Raw genomic sequence first — 5,606 nt, 5'->3', positions numbered from 1 at the left:
TCTATGGGTTTGAATCAGGTACTAGCCCAGCCAGGAGGCCAGAGGCACAGGGTGGGAGTGTGAGCTGCAGGTGCCAGCATGGCTGGGCCTCTCACTGTTCCTCTGCTGAGGCCTGGGGTGGGGGTGGAGCTGTGGTCCCAGGCAAGCTCTATGCAGCTGCGCCTCTCACTGTTCCTCTGCCAAGGCCCAGAGGGGGTGGTGTTTCTTCTTAATTACTGCTTTAGCAATTCTGTCTCCAAGTACAGTCACATTCTGAGGAATTAGAAATGAGGACTTCGACATATGAACTTTGAGGGCATATAATTCAGCCCATCATGTACAGATTAATTCTATCATGTGCCCTGCTGGGAAAAATGTTTTAAGTATAAACACCCAATAAATCTACTAAATTTTTTTTTTGTTGTTGTTAAAAACCACAGAGCTTTATTGTTCCCTCAAAGGGGTTAATGCCAGGGAATGAGTGCTCCCTACACCCTGCCCTGGGGGACACACCACAGAGCAGCAGGGCCATCACAGCCCCTCCAGCTGGGCTGAGTTGGGACCCCAGAAGTCACTTGCTAAAGTGACAAGGAGCAGTTGTTGTCCTCGGGGACAGGACACTGGACCAGGACCAGGACACAAGGTTAGGAGGCTAAGGAACCAGGTCCAGGGCTATCAGGGCCAGGCAGGGTTCATCCTCTAGCAGAGGTTCCAGGCACCTGGGGAGGCTGGGATGCCTGAGGGTCTGAAGGCTATTTGTCTATGAGTCCTCCCTCCTTGAGCTTGAAGTAGAAGAACTTCTCCAATGTGCTGGTGCAGCAGCAGTACTCACTGTCTGGTGGGTTGTACTTGTGGCAGTTGGTGATGACCAACTGTATGTCGGCCATGAAGAGCTTGTGAGTCACATAGTAGTGGCTGTGCAGTGGCTCCCTTGTGGTGTTCAGGTCAATGGGGAAGTGGATGACCTCAAAGTAGTCAGGTACCTCCGACTTCTTCATGAGCTCTATGAAGGATCAGGTGCTGAGGTGCAACTTGATCTGGGCCAGCAGACTTTTGAGGGTTGTGTACAGCTGATTGGGGTCCATAAGCTCCTTGCTCTTCCCCTTCAGCATCTGCTTTCAGTCCATCTTTCTGATGCCAGGCACATTTTCCACGGGGATCTACTGAACACCCTTCTTGAAGTAGCTGAGCCCAGGGTAGACCTTGCTGATCTGGGCATGTTTGCATTCAGTCATCTTCTTGATGATCTCTTTCTGCTTCTTGATGATGTATGACAGCAGTGTATGGGATTTGAGGGTTCAGCTCATGCTCCGTCCATGTTGCCCCCTCATAGTCCTTGATGTAGCCTAGGTAGCGGCTTTTGAGGACCTTGATGTCCTTGGAGAAGCCCTGCTTCTTAAAGTAGCTAATGGCATACTTGTAAGTATAGATAAGGAACTACAGGATGCTATTCCTGATGTGGTACTTCTTCAGGTGGTTCACAAGGTGGGTTCCATAGCCCTTGACCTGTTCATTGGATGTGATAGTGCAGAGGATGATTTCAGTGAAGTCCTGGGTGGGGAACATCCAATGATGCACCTGTCCTTGATCAGGGCCAGTGTCTTGTGCTTCAGGTAGAAAATGAGGAGGGCAATGTGTCCTTGGGTATGTGTGGCAGCTGGTGCAAGAAGACACTCTGCAGCCACATCAGTACCTGCCAGTTGGCCTTGGGTGCCAATGAGTTGCCAATGACATGGAACTCAATGATGCCATGCCACTCCTCCAGGCAGGCCCTTTTATCCCTTGCACATTGGCTGACAGCAGGCTGTTCTTGGGGCCCAGACCAGCAGTAGCAGGGTCGGTGCTGGTCAGCATGATTTCGCTGACCAGCTCCATGGGGATGTTGACCTCGTGCCCTCACCCTTGGCATCCTCCAGTGTCAGACTCTCTGGCAGTTTCCTCTTTTCACCTGGCATGGGCTCTGTCCCTGTCTAGACTCAGGGAGCCATTTCTTCCCCCTCCCATGCTGGAGCTGAAGATTGGGGTGCTGGGAACCACTGCGGCACTGACCGCAGCTGGCAGGGGCATCAGCTATGCCCCCTCTAAGGGTGGCATGGTCAAGCCAGACTCCCAGAGAGAAGAGTTGGCTCCATTGGTCTCCTCCTCAAGTATGTACAGGAACTTGGGGAAGTGGGTGAGGATGAGTGTTCTTTTCTCAAGCACCAGCTGTCCTTCTCTACTCAGAACTTTTACAGCAGCAGCCACCAGGTCATAGTGAAAATGGAATGCAGCAGGCTGTGCCCAAAGATATGGGTGGTCTCATATTGAGGAAGGCAGTCAAAACTTTGGGGCATGTGGCAGTAACAGAGCCACCTGGTGTAGTTGACCTTGTAGGTGGCTGTGTCCTCTGACTGAGACCTCTGCTGGAACTGAGTGGGTGTTTCCAGCTTCCATTAGTGACAGAGCAGGAACATCTTGGAGAGCTCAAACATGGTCTGGTACTCCCAGGGCACCAGGTGGCTGAACTTGTACTGCACAAAGTTGAGCATGCCCTGCTCAATGTTAGGCTTCTAGAATGGGGAGCTACCCAGGGACCCCTCCACCATAGGCTGGATCATCTGCAAGATGCATTTCCATAGGAGCTTGAAGAGGTAGAAGTACACCTGCTTGGTGTCTGTGTCCTCCTCCTTGGGCACTGACATGAACAGATTCTCCATGTCCACCGCCATGCCCAGCAGCCGTTTGATCTTGTCCTCGGATACATTCTCCAGTTGAGACACGTGGTCAGCCAGGGGCTACTCACAGCTGCGGCATGGCTTGCCCAGGTCAGCAGCTGGCTACAGCAGATCCATGCCGGGTGTGGCGGGTGGCTTGGGGTTCTTCCGGCCATTGCACTTGCAGGTCTCATTGGCCTTACAGGCTGAGAAGATGCCCAACTTCTTCAGCTTTGTGGGCAGCAGGCCACAGACCTGCATGTTGCTTCTGGCTGAGCCTGGGTTGTGTGCCATCTCTGCTGTCCCCCAGAGCCCTGGCCCCATACTCCTGGCCCTAAATCCACTAAAATATTACAAATTGTGTTCTAATGGGATATTTTACATATTGTAAAGCAAAGCAAGACCTAAACAGAAGTTCTGCTTTGTCCTGTACCCAATGGATTATTTGAGTATCCACGGGGCAGAAGGCCTTGGGGACCTGCCTTGGGAACCACTGCCTTTGTGGTTAGCATGTCTGTCTCTCTGATTCTCACTTTTTCTAGGATTCCTCTGGAAACCTACACTTTCACTGACTTGTTCTTTCCTTGGATATGAATTTTGTACTTTCAATTAGATTACAGTGAAGTCTCCTGGCCTTGGAGCCATTCTCTCTCTTTAAGCAGACTTTTGCTACATCCTTCCTCATCCTGCATTGATTTGTAGTTTGCCTTAGCAGTTGGATTTCCTCCAGTCCTCAGTCCTTGAGGGTACATGTCAGTTTCTCATCAGGCCTTCTATTCGCCACCCAGTGGTTTTCTCTGTGATCAGTTTTTCATTTTCTTACAGTGTCCATTTCCCTACTTTTATGGCTTGAATGTATCTCTCGAAAAGCATATGTTGTAAAGTTAATCCTCAATGCAACCATGTTGGGAGGTGGGGCTTAATGAGAGGTTTTTAGGTCATGAGAGCCCCACTCTCTTGAACAGATTCATAGTGATAATACAAGAACTTCAGGCTATAAGTGTGATTTCCTGCTTTCTCTCCCTACATGGTCCCTTCTAGTGTTTTGATCCAGCAAGAAGGTCCTCACCAGATGTGGCCCCTTAATCTTAGACTTCCCTGTGTCCAGAACTTGGAACCAATATTTTTTTTATGAATTACTCATGTTAGGCCTTCTTTTATAGCCACACACAACAGACTAAGACATCCACCTAGGCTATAAAGCTTCATGGGATATGGATTGTCTAACATGGTGCTTGGAACCACAAGGACTTCATAAACCTGTTCATATTACAACTTTCCACATCATCACAGAGTCTAATAGAAAGTGAGAAACTCATCATTGCTTTGGATGTTATAAATTAAAGTCTTTCAAGTAAGCATAAAATAGATAAGATTCTAGTACAATTAAAAAAATTCTTTTACATCAATAGTCTTCCTAGTTGCCCTTTTGGAGAATTCCTAGGGAATTCTATTTAAAAGGCATTACATTTGACCAATGTTGGTATAGGGAGTGTAGGCACCTAGGTTTCCTAGGGACTGAAATGAGTTTGGTGAGGTGGAATTCAGCCTCAACTTTAGTCCTGAGTGACCTCAGAGAATTGATACTTAATTGTTAACTGAACTTTCTTTGAAAGAAAAGTAAAGACAACATTGGAGGATCTGGAGAAGTTACCATGATGAAGAGGGCCAAATACTATGAGAAGAAAGCAGCCTCCATTATTCTACCCACAGAAAAAATAAACTAATAGTTACTGAACTCTAGTATGTGCCAGGTACTTACCCTAGTATTTACCCTACATGATCTCATTTTATCTTTACAACATGACAAGATAGAAAATATCTGCATTTTATATACCTCTACTTGGAGAAGTAATTTTCTTTATACTGTATCACAGATCTAGTAGTTATATGGAGGAATCAAGATTTGAACCCAGCGCTGCCTGATTTGGGAAGGCTAGAGCTTTGTCTAGCATCTTGCTTAGACCTGGTGATTTCCAGGAAATGGAACTTTCTAACATCTTCCCTTGACTGTTATACCTTCATTAAAAAGTATCTTTGTCCTACTCACCTGGTAGAGGTCTCTTCTAATTAAGATGAGCTGGCAGTGATAAAATGGTAACTCGTAATTATGGACTGACATCTTCCCTGGTGATCTATGTACATTCTGACATAGGTATTACCAGGGTTTTGGATCTGAGCAGACCCAGGCTCAGGGGTGGTGCTGATTGTGGTGATAAGAACACAAGGGCAGACACATTGAATTTTCTGGTACATGTTGGCCTCCTCTTTCCAAGGACAGTCAGGCTGGGGGCAGGGAGACAGAGGAGAGAGAGAGAGGGAGAGGGAGAGAGAGGTGGGGGGAGATCTCATCATGAGTTTATTTTGTTCAAAGGAATAAGTATCTTGCTAAGTCATAAACAGACACTGTCAAAACAAGCAAACATGAATGATTCCAAAGCAAGAGCAAAGGTCCTTTAAGGAAGGAATTTGTCAAGGAAAAATAGTCTCTCTGCTCTTCTGAGCCTAATTTAGCTTTAAAACCTCAACCAAAATTGTAAGGACAAGAGTCCCTCTATCAGTGGGGGATGTGGTCCAAGACCACAAACATTGCCTGATAGTGCAGGTGAGGTGCCAGGCACCCTGTGCAGGTTCTCTTTGACTTACAATGGAGTCACATTCAAATAAACCTGTCAGAAGAGAAAATATCATCATCTCTTAGCCTGGCCTAATGTGAATGTGCTCAGAAGCTTACACTAGCCAATAGTTGGACAAAAGCCTAATTTATAAAAAGGTCATTTCATGTTATTCATTGAATATCGTTCTGACAGTGAAAAGTAGACTGTTGCATGGATGTGCTTTCACACCATTGCAAAGTTGAAAAAAGGTCATTGAACAGCTGTGAGTGGGGATTCTGTATACCTAAAGTGTACCAATAAACTTATTAAAACAAAG

At 46.8% G+C, this 5,606-nt stretch overlaps 1 pseudogene; it reads right to left on the bottom strand.

Annotated features, from left to right (window-relative positions):
* Positions 1-731: 731 nt before the first annotated feature.
* LOC104862191 lies at positions 732-2,933 on the bottom strand (annotated as a pseudogene).
* Between the last annotated feature and the right edge of the window lie 2,673 nt (positions 2,934-5,606).

Source organism: Fukomys damarensis, unplaced genomic scaffold (genome assembly GCF_012274545.1).
Source record: "Fukomys damarensis isolate Sample0158 unplaced genomic scaffold, DMR_v1.0_HiC HiC_scaffold_38, whole genome shotgun sequence".
Taxonomy (NCBI): domain Eukaryota; kingdom Metazoa; phylum Chordata; class Mammalia; order Rodentia; family Bathyergidae; genus Fukomys; species Fukomys damarensis.
The sequence above is the reverse complement of the archived record's forward strand: the minus strand, read 5'-3'. Positions and strand labels throughout refer to the sequence as shown.